Below are 23,995 nucleotides of genomic sequence, written 5' to 3'. Positions count from 1 at the left end.
TAACCTTGATCAGGCTGCATGCTGACTGGAGATGTACGTCCCCTCCCATAATTCAGGGTTTGTAACTCTCCAGACGTCAACTAGGGGAAACAGCCACTACAACACGGCCGTTTCCACGAAAACCTTTACCACGCATGGGTCTCCCCCCAAAAACTAAAAAAGCGTGGGATTAAAAAAGGGGGCTTGGTAGGGGCTCCCCCCAAAAAAAGAACTAACCTGAAGTGCCAAAGAACAAGCAATCAGCATCGTTAAAGAGGAAACTGAATTAAACTTCCGCTTTACGACGTACGGCTGACGTAACCAAGAAGATGGAGAGGAGACGAGTTAAAAAGGTAACGGGAAATGTAATTTAAAAAAAAATAAGGTTTAAGGGCAGGGGTATTTATAAGGAGTAGAGGCTGGGGACGTGTAAGGGGAGAGGTGTAACCTTTAACAAGAATATGCCCTCACCATGCATAAATTAACAACGAAAAACATTGTTAATCTATGCGTGGTAAAGGAATATTAGTGGTAAAGGATATGCGTAGAAAACGAGTTCCGTTGTAACTCATGCGTTGCAACGGAATTCGTTGTAACAACATAACTGTCAACTAGGTCTCCTTCTGACATGAGGTCTCGAAGTGCCGAGCTAGACTGTGGGTGTAAAGATCGTGATGCGCCTTGCCTATCCATCGTATCATTTAGCACTGCATTAAAATCCCTCCCTCTATACTATCGTCTGACAATTTGTAGAAACCATCTTGAGGGTATCCACATGTGCGATATTTAATCCTTTGATTTTCAATTGCATCAGGCAGATTTTCGGGATTTGAAATCATTCTTTTTTCGTCTGATGAATTGCGAGGTTGGTAGATGTTTCTTAAGTGCTCTGGTAGAGTAAACCAGTATTTCTGTCCGTTTTCTTCATAAACAATGTGGTGCTTATTTTATTGGTTTCTAGAATGACCTGAACATCAAGAAAGGCTATACGATGTTTATCAATGGTATAAGTGAATTTGATTCTTTCATGGATGGTGTTCATTATTTCAATATTTCTTATCAAGTGCATTTTATCGCCTTTCCATATAAGAAATATGTCATCAATGTATCTTCTAAAAGTGATCAAATGATCTTTCCATTCTGAGTTGTTGAGAATATGGTCTGTTTCAAATTTGGGCATGAAAATATTGGCGTATGAGGGCGCCCCCAAAGTCCATTGATGTTCCATTGCACGGACTGAAGAAATTCTCTTGACACAAATCTCGTCTGATGGCTGAATTTCACTGGATAAAAAAACTGAATTCTTTACATCCCCACGGGATGAATGACAGAGTAGAATTCACTTGTTTTCTATAAGAACAGCAGACCTTGGTCAATGGACCATCTCTAATCCTCACTGGCATCCTATGAAATCGTTGATTTACACTATATGGTCAAAAATGTAACTAATGTATTGAATTTGTATGTAATCCTCTTTTTACTCACATCAGACACACGGTATTTTTTATGTTACTTGTATTTCTTTCTCTTTTCCTTTACTTTGCACAATTAGATTTTGACAATATTCACCAAGGCGACTTTTTCGTATTATCATCCTTATTAAAGTTCTAAATCGCGGTTAACACGCATGATCATCGAGTTTTATACACTGGTATCACCGCATCCCTTATCACGTGATTCACGTAATAGCTTCTTTGCCCGTGTCACATGACTAGTGCTTACGTAGCTTGTATTTGTTTCAATAGAGATCGAATAAGCTATGTTTTGATTGGCCACCCTCCTCACGTGACCAACGAACTGAAGGCTACACACTTGCATCACATGACACCTTTGTATGGTGTTAAAACGCAGCCGATTGGCTACTTTAGAATCGGTCGCTGAACCAGGAAATACGAATCATCTCCTGCGTTTTACCGAGGATGTTTCCGAACGTTGCTTTTCTACCGATGTAAGTAGTTTATGAAAGCGCCTTTTAGACCTTCATTTGGCATAGCCATTTGCCTTGTAACAGTAATCATGTTAACAGTTTTCTCCTCTCAGCGATGTCTCATATACTTTCTTTACGAACCATACAACCAGCGCCGTGCACGCTTTAGTCTTCCGCTTGTCAAATTAGAGTGCATTTCATTTCTCCTTTGTGCAGTTATGTTTAAAGCGCTGATTCTTCTACAGGACTATTGCTTATTTTTACTGTTTAACAAATTGTTAATTCGAACAGTGTTTTGTATGTTAGACTTTTTGGTAGTCCTGAGTTCATGCATAGTATTCGTTTTTTACATATATAACAGTGTACTATTCGTTAGTTAGGAGAAACATAGCTTTATCTGATTCTGACTGCACCATTATGTTTTGCGTGTTTATATATTTATTATTTGAGGCTGATCTGGTCCTGTGTTTTTCCTTTTCAGACCCGTGAGTAAGGGTCGTTTTTTTTTAAAATTTTATTGAGTTTTCTCAAACTTGACATTCCACATATCATCTCATTATAAGCTGTTCATTTTCATAGGAATGAAAATTGTTTCACAACTAACAACAAGTAACATATACCAGTCTTAGTAGCTTGGCGTATATTCGAGGTACATGCTTCACATAAAAGGCTATGCAGGTACAATATACATATTGATGCAACATAGGTACTAACGGGGCATAATGCTCAATTCCCAGTACATGTTTGGGGCAACATATCAGTCTCAACCAGTAGTACAGTAGATAAAATCCAGCCCACCTCCCCCCCCTGGCGGGGGCACCGCTCACCTTATACAAGCATTGAAGAGACATCCGTGTGTGATTTGCCCCATACACAACCCCCTTAACATGATGTAATAACATTTCTATTGTCGTCTGTATCAATTTCGGGGGAGCTTGCCCTTGCACGTGACCATTGTAAGAATGGCTCCCAGATATTTTTTGGCCTGGAGGACATAGGCATCATCTCCCAGTATATGCCCAGTTGGGTATGTCCCTATGTAACATCAGCCAGCCATTCTTTGAACTTAGGTACCCTCCTCCTACCCCAACGGAGCGCAATTTGCCTTCTGGCATATAATAACAGGAGAGCATGTAACTTACGTTTCTGGGGTACAGTGTCTCGCACCAGGCCGAGAAGATCCAGCAATGGGGAGAGAGTGTCAGTTCTCTCTACTATCTGGTTCACAGCGTCAAATATATTCTGCCAATACTCGGTCAACTTCGGGCATCCCCAAGCCATGTGCAAGAACGATGCAGGTTCAAACCCGCATCTCCAGCACCTCTCATCCTCCCTCAGGCGCATTCTAGGTAGACTGACCGGGGTTCTGTAGAACCGGTGAAGAAACTTAAAATGGATAAGGCGCAGTTTGTAATTTGGGGAGAGTTCCAACATTTGCCTACAACAAAAGTACCATTGTTCTTCCGACATAGGGGGGTCTAACTCCCCATTCCACAACTGCAATGATTTACGCTCCAAAATCGGTGCTTGATTTTGCATAGTGTTATAAATGCGAGTTATTAATTTACGTGGGGAAGATTTTGTTAAAATATTATCTAGAGCCTGTAGCGTCGGGGGGGGAGGGGGGGGGGGCTTCCAGAAACCCTTCCCAGGGTGTGCGGCATGCTGCTTTCAGCTTGTGGTAAGCACATTTTTCTGTAAATGGCACTTCCTGGTCATCCTCTCCCATGGGTGGGGGCCTAAAGGTACCATCTGGGTATAGGTCTGCAAAGGTTATTAACTGTGCGCCCCCAATCTCTATCACACCCCCACAGTCTTCCAGACACGACAAAAGCGGGTTGTTCCTCAGAGGCACAGATGGCGCATAGAGTAATGGCAGGTGAGCCCGCTTTTGAAGCTCCTGCCATGCCCATCTCAATGTCTCTGCAGTATCGATATCCATCCTCGGGCGAGGCGATTTTTTATAGTTCGCCACCTTCAACGGGACTGGGCTACCGTGTCAATCTCGACTGCCACATGTGGTTGGTATGGCGTCTGGTAAATCCAAAAATGCAGAAACTGTGCATGTGCGCACAAAGCTGCATATCTGGTGCTCCCAGGCCTCCCTGTCTCAGCGGCAATGTCAATAGAGCCCAGGACACTCTGGCCTGGCCGCCTGCCCACACCAAGGAGAGTAACTGGGATCGGAGGCACTTGAAAAAGTGGCTTGTGAGGGTGATTGGCACATTCGTGAATAAATATAAAAATTTCCGGGAGTATGACCATCTTGGCCAATGCCACCTTCCCTGCAACAGATAAGGGCAAAACCTAGACCAGATTGCCACCTTATTTTCCAACCATACTACTGCTCGTCCAAAATTCAAGCTCCAAATATCCTGCAAGTTACGACTGAGCCAGATTCCCAAATATTTGACTTCCTCTGCTTCCCATCTCAGTGGGTATTCCGACAGCACCTCCGGAGTACCATCAGTCAGTGGAAAAATAACAGATTTTGCCCAATTTATAGATACGCCAGACAAACCGCCAAATTTAATGAACTCTGAGCACTGGGTCTAGATTTACTGTGGGATTCAGGATATATAAGGTCACGTCATCGGCATAAAGAGATATTAAGAGGCTTCTAGAACTAAAGCCTATCCCACTAGCAGTGTGGTGTTGACGTATCCTGGATGCAAGGGGTTCCATGGCGATGGCAAATAAGAGGGGCGACAGTGGACAGCCCTGTCTAGTGCCCTGAGTTACCTCAAATTTCTCAGAAACAAGGCCATTCACTCGCACACAAGCTTGTGGCTTGGTATACAGCAAATGTATGCGAGTTATGAACAGGGGGGCTGAAGCCCATGCGCGTCAATATTCTGAAACGGTAAGGCCATTCGAGTGAATCGAACGCCTTTGTCACGTCCAGAAATATGGCAGCCGCTTGAACACTAGGGTGTAGGTAGTGTAATACAGAGAACAAGGTTCGGAGGTTGTGTGACGTTGAGCGTCCGGGTATGAACCCCGATTGATCCGGGAGAGCCATCATCGGGAGGAGTGGTTGGAGGCGGTTTGCCAGCAACTTTGCGTAAATCTTCACATCGACATTTATTAACGATAACGGGCGATATGAGCCTAACTCCAACTCCTCTTTATCAGGCTTTAGTAATGTCATGATTAGCGCCTCTCACATTGAGGCCGGAAGGATTCCTGCCTCCAATGCCTCCGTATAGACCGCAAGCACTCTCGGGGCCAACTCCTCCCCATATGCTTTATAAAATGCTGTGGTTAGGCCATCCGGCCCTGGGGCCTTGTTCAGTGGCAAACTTTTTATCACTTGTTTGATGTCTTCTACAGTTACGGGTAGGTCCATGTACCGCCTATGTGCGCCGCTGAACCAGACCAGTGCTACAGATCTAGGAAGTCCTGCAGGCCCTCAGGGTGCCTGGACTGCGTGGCCGTGTAGAGGGAAGCATAAAAGGCAGCAAATTCACTCAGAACCTTTAGCCCATAGTAATGTACCCCGCAGGATTTTTAATGGCATGAACAAAGGAAGTGGATTTAGATTTACGAATCATACCTGCTAGCGTGCGGCTCGGTCTATCACCCTCCCCATATCTCCTGGCCTCAGCATATTTACCTAGGAATTTAAGCTCTCTCTGCGCCTCCTCTGCAAAGTCTAGAAGCTTCCCTTTGAGGTCCGTCGCTATTTACGGACTGGGATCAGAGCAGAATTTCTGCTCAAGGTCCTTGATCTGCCCCTCAACTGTTGCTAAAGTCTGGCGTATGGCCTCTAGTACTCATGCCTGCCTAGCTATACATTTCCCCCGTATTAACACCTTAAAAGCGTCCCACAAGGTCGCTTCAGTGGGAACAGAACCAGAGTTCAATTCAAAATAGTCAATAATATTTCTAATCTCTTCTTTGAAGGCATCATCAAGCAGGGCATGAGGAGGCAACCGCCAACTAAAGGCACGCTGCGGCGAGTCTGGAAGAGACAATTTAAGCAAGCAGGGGGCGTGATCAGAAATCGACTGAGCAAGATGAGACACATCGAATGCCCAGGAGGCTATATCAGACGTCACCAGCCAGAAATCTAACCTTGATCAGGCTGCATGCTGACTGGAGATGTACGTCCCCTCCCATAATTCAGGGTTTGTAACTCTCCAGACGTCAAGTAGGGGAAACAGCCACTACAACACGGCCGTTTCCACGAAAACCTTTACCACGCATGGGTCTCCCCCCAAAAACTAAAAAAGCGTGGGATTAAAAAAGGGGGCTTGGTAGGGGCTCCCCCCCAAAAAAAGAACTAACCTGAAGTGCCAAAGAACAAGCAATCAGCATCGTTAAAGAGGAAACTGAATTAAACTTCCGCTTTACGACGTACGGCTGACGTAACCAAGAAGATGGAGAGGAGACGAGTTAAAAAGGTAACGGGAAATGTAATTTAAAAAAAAATAAGGTTTAAGGGCAGGGGTATTTATAAGGAGTAGAGGCTGGGGACGTGTAAGGGGAGAGGTGTAACCTTTAACAAGAATATGCCCTCACCATGCATAAATTAACAACGAAAAACATTGTTAATCTATGCGTGGTAAAGGATATGCGTAGAAAACGAGTTCCGTTGTAACTCATGCGTTGCAACGGAATTCGTTGTAACGACATAACTGTCAACTAGGTCTCCTTCTGACATGAGGTCTCGAAGTGCCGAGCTAGACTGTGGGTGTAAAGATCGTGATGCGCCTTGCCTATCCATCGTATCATTTAGCACTGCATTAAAATCCCCCCCTCTATATTATCGTCTGACAATTTGTAGAAACCATCTGTGACCAAACCTCCCGGAAGAAGTGAGGAAGGGTCGTTTTTGATGACCTGAAATGCATTGGGTGTTGTATGAAATACATCGATTTAGTTAATTCAAAAGGATACATTTGTACCTACACATGGATTTAATGAAAGGAAATATAACCAAATAAAGAAATTTATGCATGAAAATAAGATTAATTTTTGGAAAACCTCATTTTGAAAGAGTACTACTATCATTTTTGAAGAAACTCTTCAGTTTCATGTTGAATGTGCGCAAGTCTTTGGTGTCAGGAAGACTCCTCTCACGCACAGACTTTATAATTTAATGTATTTCAGTTGTGTGTTTCATGACACCTTATGTGGGTATTCTAGTATTCCATTAGAACGTGGGGTTCCTAGGGGGATGCCAGCAGTGTGCACATCTCAACACTGACATCTGACACATAACCTGGGGCTGCCCCCACATGCATACTGGAGGGGTGCTGGATATGCTGAACGTCATGCCTTGACCGCACACGGGCATGCTGCTGAACAGAAGTGTGCCTCCTGAGGAAGTTCTCTCGCCTCAAGTACAAGAAGATGGGCAACAGGTTCCTAGACCTGGCTCTTGTTGGCCAGGTGGAGGATAGCGACGACCGGGGATTCTAGAAAAGGCCCCATGGTGAGGGCAACAGACATGACCATGTGGGCAGTGGCAGAGGAGAGAGAGCATTGCTTACGGAAGAGGCACAAGAGGTGGAAAGGCGACCAATAGCGGACTGTGGATGGAGGTACTGGAAGCTTGTGAGAGCTGTACCAGTGGGGACTGGCAAGACTCTGAAGAGGTAGTTGAGCCAGACAAGGGTGACAATGAAAATGGGTGATGACGAAGAGGGATGTGAATGGGCTGTAGGGACAGTGTCTGGCCCCACCTTAAGAGGGGGTACAATCGCCCCCTCTACTACCCCCACCTATTTGATGCGTGAGACTCAGACCTCTTCTTGAGGCAACTGCTATCTGGGTTGACACTCATTGGGGTTCTGTTTACGGTGGTCGAGTGCCCTGGGTACCACGCCGCTTATACTTGTCCATAGCCATAAGATGCGAACGGTCGGTTAGACATGTTACTATGCTCTTTTGTTCTGTCTGTCCCCTGTTGGGACGGACTCGCTTTTGCCTTTGTATATTGCATTGCACCAGGTGAGGGGAGAGTTTGCACCCACAGGGGTGGCAGAGACTGTAGCGTTTGGTAAGGGAATTAACCTAATAATCCCACTGATCCCCACTTGATGGTCAGGGTTGACACATAAGCGATGTTGATACTCAAGATACAGTGCAAAGTGTGCTTTACCCAAAGTCTGTGTTTTAACAGACAGGCTATCATCGCTTGAGGTAAAGGGATTAGAGTACCTCTTACCTATTAGCAGATGGCCTGCTCACTATTTATTCTAGAATGGAGGTATTCGGATCTCGCAGTGATAACGCCTCTCCTCCAACAGGTAGCTTTTGTGTTCATGGGAATAAAATAAAATCTACAAATAAATGCATTACACGTTGTTATGGGAGAGAATAAAAGGTGCTTTTAGAATGATAAAAAAAACTTAATAGATGTTTGATATGCCAGCTCTTCATTTTTGTTCACAACTGTAATACGTTCCAGCGCTATGAGTTCGAATCTACAACATGGTTAAAGCCAGATCATTTGGAAGGCAAACTTCAAACCCTCCCTCGCTCGAGCTGACAACGTTTTGGAGGGGTGAGGACCTTTTGCACGCGTTTACTTTTTCCTCTGGAGTGAAAGGGCGGAAACAGGTATCTTTGCACCATTCTCCTAGGAGAATCAATAACTCGTCTGAAACCGTTACATCCTCCTCTAAAATATGTCTTTGATATGCTAATCTTGGCAATTGAAAGCTCCTTTTTTGAGCACATGACATTACGTGAAACACGTGAGCGTTTTAGCATAGGAAATTCCAAAGGGAAAATGAGCATGAGTGGGTATTTCGAACGTACAAACGTACGAGAACTGCGTGCCTGTCCACCTTCAGCATCTGTCAACGCCTTTTTCGATTCTCCACCGGCCTCTTTTTGTTTGGTGATATGCAAGACAGAATTGGCTGAGAGATGAAAACATATCCTTTTGTTAGTATACGTCTTGCTGGAGCTGCCTTCCTACGCTCACATCCCCAAAGAATCCCGGTTGGATCCGCCTGCGGCCAGCGCTCTCTCGACGGCCTGGGCATCATTTGAAACGGGGTGTACATGGAGAAGAGGAGACCAGCTACTTGAATACTACACAAAATATAAACAAGGCCGGCACTGACTGTAGCAACTGTGCCGAGTTTTGTTTTCATATACCGACCGTCGCAGTTTCCTCGGCTGACGAGAACCGCTCCCGCTCCCTCTGCTCTCCTCCAGCTGTTGCCGCCCGCCGAACAAAATGAACTGCGCCACGCGCTGCGGACTGCTGAAGTGACCGCTTCCGACTCACAAGCACCTCCTCTATTTTGAAATCTTGTCCTTGGCGGAAGGTCTAGGTAGGTGTTTCTCGTTACTGCACGCGCTCTATCCTTGCCTACCACACGGGCGATATTCCGACATACAACGAGCCATGTTTGCCGAGGGTTGATTAAGATTTTACTGAACAGTAAAAGCATGAAAGTCACATGTAGAAGTATTTCATGCAAAATATGTCTTACGCATCTCATACGCGATTAAATGTTTCAGTGTTTGGTAAACCGTTGAAATATGGTACGCATGCGTGTGTAGAAACGGCGTACCTGAATTAATAAAAATGGCCAGGTTGTTGAGAAATGAACGTAAGGTGCTAGTTTTCTAATTTAAGCTTGTTTATATCTCTTGTTTATCAAATATAAACATACCCATTATTTAGTTCGAGTACCCGTCCATTCATTAAATAGACAAATAAGCGTTATATAAATGCAGCAATTACAATACAATGCAATATTATTTTCGGTCTCTCCAGGGAGGAACTGGGAGAAAACGGAGCTGCTTGTTTTTTTTTTATTCTTGAGCTGTGCAACCACATTGTTTTACTGAACTGGACTCGTTGTTTCTTTTGTATCTGACACTGGAGTTTTCACTGTATTTTTATTCTGACTCGAAACACCTAAATAATGGGTGACCTCGCGTTAGCACAAACGACACAACACACCCCAAACTGAACATACAGAAAGGGGGGCTTTACATCAGTCCTCTTGAACCTTTGTCTTGTTTGGGTGAGATCCGTTAAGGCATTGGTGTGTCTGGTTGCCCGTCATGTTACGGGGCTATCCTAGAGGAATTTGTAGATGCTTACATTACCCAGTTTACTCTTTGAATTGGTGATACGTTGGATAGAAGTTCATGTTCGCATGCCCCTTTGCCTCAGCCCGTTGTTCCTGCATTCTCCACTGATTCTGCCAAATCGACAACCTCTACCCATCTTGCACATCAGCAACACTCATACATGCCAGCAGACCTGATTCAGGCGGGAAATCCCGATTTTAAAGCCAAAATTTGCTTTATTTTTGCATTCTCCATTTATTTTTCTAAATCTACCTCTTTCGTGTTTGCACATATGGGAATGCATGTCTCACTACACACTGTGTCCTGTGCATTTGTTTCTATGCATGGCAATGAGAATGAAATGAAACATGGGCCCTCGCTCACAAATATGTAAATGCCCACACATTTAGTTCAGTACCTTAAGGCATGACGTTTTCCCTGTGCGATTCAGTCGTGACATGATGACATACTTGCCCCCATAAATATGATGTTCTTAGTTGCAATATTGACGCACAGGCTCCATAACGTCTGCATATATTTGTCGCTTTGTACTTGAAAAGTCGCAACTTTAAGATTTTGAGAGGCATAGGCCCTGAAATTATGTCCCGCTTTCTTTCTTTTTATGTCCCCACTCGCACCCTTCGCTCACAAGGCCAGGCCTTTGCTGTAGTCCCTAGATACAGGCTCTGCCGTATGGGGGGACGCTCCTTCAGTGTAAAAGCGGCATCAGCTTGGAACTCTCTTCCGGTGAAGTTCGCCTGCTGGAGGATCTTATGGCTTTCCGGAAAGCCTTGAAAACTTTTCTGTTCTAGTTGCCCCTTTTAGTTTTCAGCTTGTTTTGATGTGCTTTTTAACTTAGAGTGGTCCCTTCTAGTATTCCGCTTCTTCCTGTTGTGTTATGTTCCTTCTTATGTTCCTCCTTGTCAAATGCGCCAGGACGCTCCTTAGCTGGAGTAGCTGCGCGCACAACAAAAAACAATAACATAACAAATGGATACAGTTAATTCTAATGAGAGCACTTTTTTTTTAGTTCGTTATTATTTTGGTATGTATTTGTTTAGTTGAATACTGCCATGACATTTCATCACAAATTGACAAACTAAGTCGAATCCCTTATCCATGTAGGTGCAGACCTCGTGACTAATGTTATCATCTTCTGTAGCAAAACCAGGCCTACTCAAAAGCTGATTTGTTAGCGCAAGTAAAAAGCCTCATGACATTGTCAGGACTGGGGCAGTTTTCAACCATTCTTCCATTAAAAAAAACTTTTGCTTGTGTTTTATTATTTGTATTTATTTTCTTTTTACTTGATCATTTGTATGGTTTTAATTAATCCTATAAATAAATGGCTTATTAAAATAAATGACAACTCATTTTGTTTCTCTTGATGTGTGAGGCCATAAACCAGAGGTAGAGATACTCGCCTTTTGGTAAAATTTAATTGTGTCAAGGTGTCCTTAGTGATAGGTGGGAAAAACTGCCATGTGACCCCATGCTCTGCATGATACCTTAATATGTCTTTGCTTTTTTATCCAATGAAAAGTAACATTCTCACATTTAAACCCATCCTTAAAACAGTAGAATAATTCAGGTCCCTAACTTGAAGTCCTATTGGCTGCAAAGTAAGGACTAGTCAAGATGTTACACATGAGAGGGTCAATGGCAGCTTACCATTCTCAAATAAACCTTTTTTTGAGAGACCGATCCTGTTGCAATAGAACCATGACAAAACATTTTACCATATGAACCTCCAAAACATTTTAAATAGTCCAATGAAGAGTACTATCTCTTCATTGTCTGATGACCTCCCTTCATCTTTATGTGGTTTATACCCGACTTCCTATGTCTCAACACCAAACCACTGTCATCTGATTAGTATTGGATTTTTTGTGAAGTGATCAGGATTTTGTTAGGCTTAGGAAGATCAAATGGAGGCACATTCTTTATTCTGTAATTTTAGTATGAGACTCCAGAATAGGAATAAGCGTCTCCTGGATTTTGCAAGTATTCCTAAACACATGCATGATGGATAGTTGTGGAGCCCAGCCAGATTACAGTATTTAAAATTAAACAGAACATGTCAGGGGTCTTAAGTCTAACATTTTTCAAATTGAAAAATAGTGACCAGCCAAGCAACTGACAATTGTCAGTTCAAGGGACCAGCTCATCTTCTCAAAATCCAGTTGGAGAATATAATTCTAACTTCTATTCACATTAAATATATTTTCATACACTTTTTTCAAATGCAAGTCAATTGAACGTGTTAGAAATTATTACTTCAACAAAACTAATAAGCAGGAGGCAGGATATTTTCACAAGAAGAATATGAGGAGTTCTTAAAACACAGAAAGTGATACATAAACATGCTACTGAACACTTTTATCTGAAAATCATGGTTTTGATTGCCAATATTGAACGTGAGGCTATGCTTTACTACATGATGCAGAAAATGTACAAATGCACAACACTAAATAAAATGACTATTGGGGCCATAGAAATCATGAAGCAAAGCTTGAATATTGTGGTAAGTGAATAGTTCAAATTAATACAAGAACAGTATTAAAACTTGGTTATGTAATAAATCAGCACACATTAAGCATACATGTGGATCAAAGCATTGGTCAGATCAGAATACGCTTTATTCGATTTAAAAATTGTTAAACCATAAAAGCACAAAACATAATAAACAATAAAAACATACATTTCATGTATATATACAAATTCAAGCGATGTTTTAAGAAGAAATAGGACCATCCATGACAGCCGTTGTCTGACCACCCCTTTCAAATATTTAACAATGTGATCTGTCATGGATCTGTCATTCAGATTGCAGCTTTAGAAAGGCGGGCGACATTGTCTCAAGCCATAACTCATTAAAATTGGTAATATCCATTTTTTGCTGGGCATAGAATAAAACGTGCAAAAAAACCAATAACGTGGATTGTCGACTGAACAGAGATATTGTCACACGGGCATAGACATAAGGTGCGGGACCAGTCGGTGATTTTTGAGAAGGTAACCCTAGTGTGAAAAATGCCAAGGCGTAAGCGGGTCAATAACAATCTATCATGGGCTCATGCATGGTTCGGTAAGTATGGTTGTTTTCCTGGTTGAGCCAAGAGTAGTTGGTGCATGCTCACTGATGGTTTTACAATATTACTGGATAGATTAATGAACTTCAGATAGTCCAAACATAATGATTTTAAATTATTTCTAGTAACATTGTTCAGGCTGTCTGGATTAAGAAATATTCCGGATGTCCTAGACTCTCTAATTTTTTTGGGACATAAGTCAACCACGAAATACGATCAACCCCATCAAGGGACAAACAATCTTTAATCAGGTCCCTGTTCAAAACAGTAGAGATACCAGTCCATAATTTATGCCACAGCAAAATGGGCTGTAATTTAATCAAGTCTAAAAGATAAGGAAACCCCATCTCAGCATGGCATACGAATGCGGCTGTGCTACTGGGTACAGCCAAAAGAAGTCTCAGGAACCTGTTTTCAACTATTTGCAGGCAATCGTCATTAGCATAACCCCAGATGCCTGCTCCATACATAGTAACAGGAATGCATTTCGCTTTATAGATTGTTATTAAGTCTGCAACAGCGCGCCTCCCCAATTTCCTTGCAAAGTTGATTATAGCACCAGTGGCTTTACAAAATAATAATTTCCTCGATTCAATAGCTTTAGCCCATAGACCCCTTTTTTAAAAACATTGCCCAGGTAAGTAAAATGAGCCGTGTGTTCGAGTTTCCTATTATCGATGACGAATTCTCGGCACTTGATGCTGGGCTTACAACATTTCATTGTAAATGTTTTGGTTATATTAACACGAAGATCAAGATCTAGCATATAGGCAGAAAAGCTGGTAATTACATTTTGTAGGCCAATGGGGTTACGACCCAATAAGACAGCATCGTCAGCATAAAGCTCCTGTTGGCCGTCCATTAATGCATGTCAGATCATGACAATCATTACCTAATTTTGCTCCCAGGCTATTAATATAAATAGTGAACAAAGCATTGGTCTAAAAGGCCACTGAGTTTAAAGTGTAGCCGTTCTGGAGCTAGTTGGTTATGTATGCTGAGTGAGATGTAGAGTCAGTATTGCAACATTCGGTCCCTACAATTGCAACAAAATCCATTGTTTAGGTCAAGCCTAGTCAGCGCATGCACGGTCTCTCTAAGACATGATGTATTCACTCTGTGGGATTACAGAACTCCCTTTGCCTTTTAATTCATCCCTTCGATTGTCGTTCAAAAATGCTTTCTTGCTAGTGGTTAATCCTTCCTCTTAGTCCCTCCTTTTTAGGTCGAGCATCAGCGTGCATGCGCTGTCTGCAAGGCCTGCTGTAATCTCTCCACATGAGTGAAATTACAGCTGCTGCTTGCTATTGGCTGACAACTCAATCACTGCTCTTTATTATCCGATTGCTCCAGATACATCACTTCCTTTTTTTAAACCAGGAGCACCAGCCAATTACAGTTTTGTTACACCGTAGGTTTTAGCTGGACTATTTTTTTTCTTACAAGTGCCTCATTCCGTGATTTACCTTTAATGGCGGCCGTGGCACTTTCTTTAGACACGGCTCATCTTAGACACGGCTCATCTAAAGAAAGGTGCGCAGCTGCTGCTAAAGTGAAAGTGCGGAATGTGGCACTTTTACAAAAAAAGCAATTGTTTGTCTAGTTAAAAAAACAAGCGCTTTTTTTTGTAAAAGCGCCCATGCCGCCCTTTCACTTTATTGGCGGCTGCACCCTTTTTTTAAAACAAGCCAGTCTAAAGAAAGGTGCACCACCGCCATTGAAGTGAAAGCGCAGCATGGGGTGCTTTTACAAAACAAGCGTTTGTAATTTAATAGGTTTAGCATTGCTAAGAGTTTGAGCTATTGGCATTGTAAATGATATTGCAACACCAACAGCTCAAACTTTCTGTAATGCGAGACCTATTGTATAACAAATGCTTGTTGTGTTTGGTTTCCTCCAACAGAGCAACGCCCAATTTCTGTTAACATGTCGCTTCTAGGGCTAGAAAAATCCACTTGCTTACTCGCATTGTCGAGCAAAATTTATTCAGGACAAGCTACTCACCCTTTCTGGAACATTGAAAATCCTCTAACTTCAGTCACAGAACAAAAAGTAAATGTAGGAAGACAAACTGACTTTTGACCTCTGTCTCTGAGAGCAGGGCGAATGTGACAAGATAACACGATTTAAAGGCAGAGAAAGAACAATAAAAATGCCTTTAAATTTTGTTATCTTGTCACATTTGCTGGCTTTCAGAGACAAATGTCAAAAGTCAATTTGTCTTCATTAATTTTTTTTGTTTGACATAAGTTAGAGCATTTTGTAAAGTGAACTTTGTGACAATTGAAATGTGCAAAGCATGATAAATGAGAGGCTGTAAATATCAGGCTTTTTTTCTAACACAACACTGAAATAGCTGATCGAACTGTTCAAACATTTCAAATATATTTCACTAGTTATGAAGACCCATTTTTTGTAAATCTGTGGTAAAAAAATATTTTTATGGGATGAAAACAAAGTCGAACACTATTTGGTGATGTGCACATTTTAAATATTTTTGCTGAATCCTAATTTCCAGACATTGTTTATGCACTATTATCAGTAAAACTACATTAGAGGGAAAAAGCTGTGGGCATTTCAATGGAAAATATGATATCTGTAAATGAAAGTGCACTACCACATCATGCTTTGGTATTATATTTATGAAAAGTGAGTTTTTAAATATAAACTGGGAATTATTACTGCTCCTGCCAAGATGACAATGCTATTAGTGAACTAAGAGGCAAGCCACGGATCATGTGTACCTCATATATGGGCTCGATTTTTGTTATACATGGAGCAAACATTTAGTCTAGTTTTTTAGGTCGAAGCACGACCTGCATTCAATGCGTAAGCATTGATTGCAGTCTACTTCGACAACTAATGTCACCCGTTTTTGGGAATGTGGACACGAGAGGGTGCACGAGCGCAGATTTGACCTCGTGGGCGCGCACGGCGCCGTGCCCCTCTCGTGTCTCACATTCCAGTGCGCATACACCACACAGGCACACGTACGCACAGGCACACGCGCCACGTGCCCACGCGCCCCCCCCCACACACACACATACACGCAGACAGGCACAACACACGCAGGCACATACAAGCGCGCGCACCTCCCCTCCCCCTTTTACAAACCCGCACACACACACTCCCAACCCCGCTCACCGGGCACAAGCAGGGCTTCCATCACTGGGGGGGCGGGCACCGTCAATGTGCCCCGACGCCCCCCCTCACCGGCTCCTCTCGTCCTGTCCCTCCGTGTCAGACCAGACTCCGCAGCCCGCTCCGTTGTTTCTCCGCCCCTTCAGTGCGTGTCACGCCTCTCCTTTCTCCCGGCCGGAAATCCCTTTTGCGTGTCAGGCCTCGTTTTCGAAACTGAACTGTCCCGCAACAGTGTATATTATATCGGCAGTCGTTCTGCGCACTTGGTATTGCGGTCCTCGGCATTTGCAACCTTACACCCTATTATGTGTCTGTTATGGTCGCTCATTATATGTGTATGCGTTACATATAAAAATCAGTTTCCCCGAAAATAAGCAACGTTACATTTTTTATACTGCTGGCCACGTCCATTATATAGAGCCTCTATCAACCCTCCGGATATTATTACAGACATTTTTTCATTAAGTGCCTCTGTACTCCTATTCGGACCTGTGGGATCTGCAAACATGCCTGTCAGGAAGCAAGGTAAGCAGAGGACAAGTTTTCCTTCTGGTGTTGTGCATGCTTCGTGTGTATCTCTGATTGTGTTCGCAATTTGCAGCGGCTCCATAACTTCTGGTGCAGTTGTTGTTTTGAGCTCACAACCATCCCTTTCTTGGCCCCTTGACAGCTGCTTAGAGACTTCGCAGTCCTACATCAGCATTTGCCATCTCTCCCCCCAAAACAGAAAGTTGAGAGCCAGAGTGTAATCGTGGCTGCTTAAGGAGGGGCAGACCCTGAGAATGAGGGATACTGCGACAATGTGCGCCCGTGCATTCCTGCGGGCTGTGGAAGCTGCTTCCGGATTGGGAGCCTCTAGTTGGGATTCCTGGGCATTGATCCGCACGATGCCTCCTGCATGCTTAATCCCCCCCCCCCTGTTTAATGCTTTCGATTAGACGAGCCGTTCTTGCTGGCTAAGCATGAGGCGATCGAGCCGCCTGGGCAGAGTTTTATGACACGTCAATTCCCGGGACCTGTTGACATTAATCTATCTACTTGACTTGCAAATGTACAGAGGGAGAAAGGCGTGTTGTTGTTTCTCCTCAGTGACACGGCTCCTTGGTTGGGTCCAGACACTAGAAGTTGTTTAAGTGACAGCTCAGCTGCACGACGTGAGGGGGGCGTGTTTGGGTTCAAACGAGGGGCATGCTCACTCTTCGCCTTTCAGAAAGCTGTGGGCGTCGCAGGGTTGGTGTCGGGAAAGTGGATGCACGGTTGCATGTGTTGGCTACAAGAGAGGTCTATCAGTACCCTTAAATGGAACAGGCGATGTGTTGTGAAACACAACTCGAAATGTTTAATTTCAAGCCCATTCCTGTTTTGCTCTCCATTCAGATCCTCGTAGTTTCATTTGTTCACGATAAACACGGGGCTACACGTACCAGAATAAAACGGCTAAATAACAACAAAATAAGAGTTCCCAATTTTACATGGTATCTGTGATTATTTTTTTTGCCTTCTGAGTCTTGTAGCCCAGTATAAAACAGCACTACCAAACCCATTTTTTAAAGTTGAATTCTGGGTCATGTAGCCTTCAACAGAGGAATGGGTCTGGGAAACTTGAGTGCTGCCAGATCAAACATGGGCTTCTCGCACTCCACAACGTGAGGGTTTTCTGTAGAGGGGGTTTCGGTTGCATACATTTTGTGTGTTTGTTAAGACGGTCACCTCACTCAGTGGCCTCTGACAGTTTCATGTGCTGGAATTTTCACCCAAAGGCCATTGATATCAAGTTCGATTACTTTAATTATTAAATAGAAACAAAGGTTACATCGCCCAGGATGCATTTGGTTGTCAGGTGAAAGTCCCAGACTGAAGAGAAACTGTTCTTGATGACAGAGAATGAGGTGGCCATACTCGCCCTATCCACTCGGGTAGGACTCGCCTGCATCCACGCATGTGACCCTTTTACAGACTTGCATGACACTATTGTTTGTTACTTTCCAGATACGCAGAGAGCACTGTACCTGCTGGAGCAGTACTGGTCTAAGTTGAACCAGACTGAAGACAGTGGAGGGCAGAGAGACACTAAACAGCGAAATGCTGCTAACATTGAATCTCTCCTCCAGCACAGACACCGGCATCGCGCCTGTAAAGCACCTAGAGGAAACGTGGAGGGAGCGGGGCACTACTACATATGCGGGACATTGCATTTCAGTCCAGTGATGTGGGAATATGCACCAAAATGAGTCCGTCTAACCTTCGATGTTTGGCACTTAGCAGGGCTGCAAAGAACATGTTAGGAAAAAATAAGGTGCCTTCTAAATGCAATGAAATCACTTGCTTAAACACGCAGAAGCGTCTCAACTTAGTAAATCAGAATACATGCTATCTATTGAAAGGGAAAGTTTTAATTTTACTACGATTGACCTCATTCATAAAATTATCTGTGCTCTTTCTTTGATATATCCTAAATTCATGAAACTGCATAATTTCCTGTTAAAAAATCCTACTTAATTATGCTGGTTAAACTCTGGAATAATAGCTTCCTCTTTGCAAACAATTTAGAGCGAGAAAAAATGATACATTAATGAACCTTTTGCTCATCAGAAAGGTGACGTAAGATCACGTTGTGTAAGGGCTCATTCATCTACGTGTATCCCATTAGGTTTTCGTATGCAGAATGACCTGCAAACTACACATTTTGGCCAATATCTCACAGTTTCCTCACATTTCAGTGCAGGGAAAGTTCTGAAAACCACCAGGAACCATATAAGTACTACCACCCAGCCTTCCCAGGTTTTTTACACAGTGTACTGAGTTGGAGCTGCTCAGGAGGCTGGAAGCCAAAAGGTGGATTGATTCTGCTCTTATTGACATTGTTGTGTGCCTGGTTCACAGGAAGCTGTCTTGCAGATAGAAGTAGCTTAAACACTGCGTGAACATGATTTGGTTCCCAGTTTTATTTAACAAGCAGAGGTAAATCTGACATTGTGCATGCTATTGCTCAGTTATCTGAATCAGTGGCACATGTTGAAATGATTGAGCTGCAACAAGGGACTCAGGTTATTGGGGTTTATATTTCTCTATCTATCTATCTATCTATCTATTGCCCTCTCTCTATCTATCGCCCTCACTCTATCTGTCTATCGCCTTCACTCTATCTATCTATCGCCTTCACTCTATCTGTCTATCCCACTCACTCTATCTGTCTATCGCCCTCACTCTATCTGTCTATCGCCCTCACTCTATCTGTCTATCGCCCTCACTCTATCTGTCTATCGCCCTCACTCCATCTATCTATCTATCTATCTATCGCCCTCAGTCTATCTATCTATCTATCGCCCTCACTCTATCTGTCTATCGCCCTCACTCTATCTGTCTATCGCCCTCACTCTATCTATCGCCCTTACTCTATCTATCGCCCTCACTCTATCGCCCTCACTCTATCTCTATCTATCTATCGCCCTCACTCAATCTATCTATCGCCCTCACTCTATCGCCCTCACTCACTCTATCTATCTATCTATCTATCTATCGCCCTCACTCAATCTATCTATCGCCCTCACTCTATCTATCTATCGCACCACCACAGCATCACTCGTCGCCACCAAAACATCACTCGGCGTCACCACTGCATCAATCTGTGCAACTATTCAACATTCAACAACAACTGGTTCAAATATGTTCTTTCTATGTTTCAAACTTTATTACAAATGTCACAAAAAGATGTTAATATTTCACTTCTGTTCTTGGATTTTCGTCACAATAAAATACACTGAATATAATCTTCACAAAAGTTATTTACAAAAGTTTAAGCTATTGCCATTTTACGTTACAATAACTTTTATTTAAGTCTTAATTATTAAAAAAATGTAAAAGCCATTGTTATTTGTGATATCAATACATCTAAGTCACGTAAATACAACACATATTGCATTACAAATGCTATAGGTGTCACATTTGCCAAAGTTCAAACTATTGGCATTGTAAGTGACAAAGCTATTTATTTCGCTATTTTCAAAACCAACACATAAACAAAAAATGTGTCATTTACAATACCAATAGCTCAAACTTTCCTAATGCGAGACCTATTGCATTGCAAATGCTTGTTTTACAGTACAAACAGTGAACTTGCATATTTGAAGGTGCTCTCTTATGTGATAATAAAGAAAAAGGCGACTCCATAAGACAACATATTTGCCTAGGATCTCACAATTTGAGACCAGTTCACCAGTCTCGTACATTCCAGTTAGGTCATGTAGATTATTAAAGTTACTAGCCCTGCAGGTCTAGTAAAATTTATATGATTTTTCAAATCCTGGCGTCTGTGTTTAAGGGTTCATTTGTGGGACTTTTTTCCTTTGATTCCTGCTCGTGTCACAGTTTGCCTGTCTTCGGTGGTTCCACTGCGGCACCCGTTACTTTATCTCCCCGTCCCGTTCAAATACAGAGATGAAATGCCAGACGCTTCAGCTGCTGTTTTCGAGGTTGCGTCTTTAATTGTCACTGACTTCAAAGTGCGAGGATTCTCCCCATCCCCTTCCGCGTTGCTTTATCTAGCCTCGATCATCTAACCTTCAGCAGCCCAACCTTGCAGCGCATTTAATGGTAAGGCTTTGGCAACTCCTGTCTCACATTCTCTGATGCTTGTTTATATAATGTGAACTTGAGCAACCCTAAGGTGTTGTAGTGCTTTACATGAGTGCCAGTTGCATTACACAATGTCAGATGAATTTTTGGGGCGATTTTTATAGAACGCAAACTCGACTGACCTAAAGGTATAGGAGTGGTTTACAAAAGTGCAAGTTACATTACACAAGGTCAGGATAATTTTTTTGTTTTTAGGTTCGCAGAGATTAAGTGATGCCACCTCCATCCATGTTTATTCATTATTTCTCCTCTATCTGACAAATGGGAGCAGCATTCGCCCCTCCCACCTCTCCTCACATGCTTGCTCCATTGCCTCTTCTTGTTGTCCTCCTCCTCTCAGAGCTCTAATTTCAAAGCACATCTACGGCAGTTCCCCAGGAACTGTGAGGTATTTTTTATTATATAATGTGAGCTTGAGCGACCCCAAGGTGTTGGAACGCTAGTTAAATTACACAAGGTTAGATTACATTTATTCGGGCATTTTTATAGAACGGAAGACTGACCCGGAGGTATTGGAACGAATAACAAAAGCAGCAGTTACATTACACAAGGTCAGGTTAATTTATTTGTGTTTAGGTGCGCGGAGATTAAGTGATACTGAAGCTGTCCCTGTTTATTCATTATTTCCCCTCTACCTGACAAATTGGAGCATTTTGTTGTTGTTGCTATGTCCAATGCTCCTATACCCAGGGGGCTGGGACAGAGAGCAGGCCAGGGGCTTGCTGTAATGAATGGTGCAAGCAGTGTTTTCAATGGAAAACTCTGGAGTAAGGTGCCTGGTGAATAGAGATCTGGGGGAGAAAAGCTGCGATGTCTCCGCCATCGTAAAATATTTTACAGCTTTTTTCATAGGCTGTTCAATACAGTAGTGATACAGTTGCATACATAATGTTATGGTACTCTTGACTTGCATAGACACACTTGTCTTTCTGTCTGTGCTTTAAAAAGTTTTGAAATGTGTCCATAAATTGTTCCTGAGGCAAGCATGTATTTCTAAATCAGACTGCATGATCCAGTGTGTAGTAATTGTATAGCTCTTCAATCCCTGGCGGCACAGCACCCAGGAAAATGTGCTGCATGGCTAAACACTTATAGGGTCCCAAAAGCGAGACCTATTGGCTATGCCAATGCTTGTTTACTTCTAGGTCAATCAATCAATCAGGATTTATAAGTGCGCAGCTATTCACCCGACAGGGCAATGGTCTTCGAACTTTTTAATGCCGCTCCCCCATAGTGGGAAAAAAAATCATTGGGCCCCCCTCAGAATTTTTCTCAATTATTCTAGTAAATTGTATCTGTTAAAAGTATCCACAGTGTGTGGCTGGGGGTTTGAAGAATATTTGGAGTCCCTTTACTTTTGACACATACTCCCAGCTAGGATACAAATGGCAAAAGATGTTCGTCATGGCCCAATAACAAGCATAATGCTCCCTTTAGCCAGAGCCTGGAGCCCCCTTGGGATCACCTGAGGCGCCCGTAGTGGGGACCACCCTCCAGTTTGAAGACACCTGGGATAGGGTATACAGGCGCTTGCAGGTCCCAGAGGCTTATTCGAACATCCAAGTCTTGAGGGCCATTCGGACTTCTGAAAGTGAGGTGATGGACTGGAGGTGCTTGGGGAGACTGTTCCAGGTCTTTGCTGCAATGTGGAGTTTCCTCCACTTCTGCTTTGGTAGATGTGGGGAGTATGAGCGAATGAAAGTGAGGCAGAGTGTAGTCTTCTCGACAGTTGGTGGAAGTTTAAGCGGTGGTTAATGTATGCAGGTTCTTGGTTGTGTAGAGCCATGTGTGCATGAGTCAGCAGCTTGAATTGGCACCTCTTCTGTACAGGGAGCCAGTGGAGTTGCCTGAGGTGGTTTGTGATGTTGGTTCATCGGGAAAGGTCTAGGATGAGTCTGGCTGCTGCATTCTGTATGGTCTGAAGTCTCTGTAGGAGGTGTGCAGCGATTTCTGCATGAGGGCATTGTCGTTGTCCAGTCGGCTAGTGATGAGGGCCTGCGTCACAGTGCGTCTCGTTTATAGGTGTAGCTATTTTAAGATCTTACGTAGAATACACAGAGTGAGGAAGCAGTTGTAGGATGATTTCATGGGGAGGTTTTTGGTAATGATTCCGAGGTTTCTGTTATGGTCGGAGGGAGTGGGTGCAGGTCCTAGGTCTGATATCCACCAGGAGTCTTTCCATGTATTGCTGCTGTTGCCAAAGATCAGTACTTCCTTCTTGTCTGTGTTAAGCTACAGGCAGTTATTCTTCGTCCCATCTGCAACATTTGTCATGCTTCTGTAGAAGTTGATTCTGGTGGTGGTGGGGATGTTGGTGAGTGAGAGGATGAGTTGGGTATCATCTGCATAGGAAATTATGTTGAGACCGTGGGATCTGACGATGCTGCCCAGCCAGGTCATATATGAAGAGCATGGGGCTGAAGAATGAGCCCTGGAGGGCACCGCAGTTGATCTCTGTGGGTTCAGTGGTGAAACGTGGGAGGTGGATCCTCTGGGTTCTTCGAGTGAGGAAGGAGATGATCCATCTGAGCACGTGCCCTTGGATGCCAATGTGGTGGAGTCTTTTGATCAGCATGTGATACGATATTGTGTTGAAGGCTGCCGAGAGGTCGAGGAGGATCAAAGCTGCTGTTTCTTCCCGTTCGAGGAGGGTTCGGATGTCGTCGCTGGCTGTGATCATGGCAGTTTTGGTGTTGTGGTGTCCTGGGTGAAGAGGATGTGCCAGGTGGTCAATGTATGGTTTGTGTTGGTAATGGTGGTGGGGTATCTGTCAAGGAAGTCCGTAGGTGTGGGTTGGGGTTTGACATTTCTGTGTATTGTTGTGATCTTGTTGTAGAAAAAGTGGGTGGGGTTGTGGCACAGCTCCTGTGAGGGTATGATGTTATTTTAGCTGGCAGTCGGTTTGGAGAATTCCTTAATGATATTGAAAAGTTCCTTGGTGTAGTTAGCCCTGGTTTCAATGTGTGCGACAAGGGTTGTCTTCTTTGTTGCCCCCAGCAGGCGGTGGTAAAGGTTGAGGGAGGTCTTGAAGACTGCCCTGTCGGAGGTGTCCTTGCCGGTGCACCATCTCCACTCCAACTGTTGCTGTCCAGTTTCACTGTTCTGAGTTCTTGGGTGTACCAGCTGGTCTTTTTGGAGGATTTTCTCTGGATGTTGCTCTTGATGGGGATGATGC

At 43.4% G+C, this 23,995-nt stretch overlaps 1 protein-coding gene across 5 annotated transcripts in view; it reads left to right on the top strand.

Moving 5' to 3' along the window:
- Positions 1-8,531: 8,531 nt before the first annotated feature.
- MPPED1 (metallophosphoesterase domain containing 1) overlaps positions 8,532-23,995 on the top strand; it is an 881,293-nt gene continuing 865,829 nt past the window's right edge. For 2 of the 5 annotated variants that reach the window (XM_078673875.1, XM_078673874.1), the window contains exon 1: positions 8,562-9,201. The gene's annotated coding sequence lies outside the window, so the exon portion shown is untranslated. Of the gene's footprint in view, positions 9,202-23,995 lie in introns of all 5 variants that reach the window. The other 3 variants (XM_078673877.1, XM_078673876.1, XM_078673872.1) reach the window with 3 other exon arrangements.

Source organism: Lissotriton helveticus, chromosome 1_1 (genome assembly GCF_964261635.1).
Source record: "Lissotriton helveticus chromosome 1_1, aLisHel1.1, whole genome shotgun sequence".
Lineage (NCBI taxonomy): Eukaryota > Metazoa > Chordata > Amphibia > Caudata > Salamandridae > Lissotriton > Lissotriton helveticus.
Note: the sequence above shows the minus strand (reverse complement) of the source record. Positions and strands in the feature narration are given on the sequence as shown.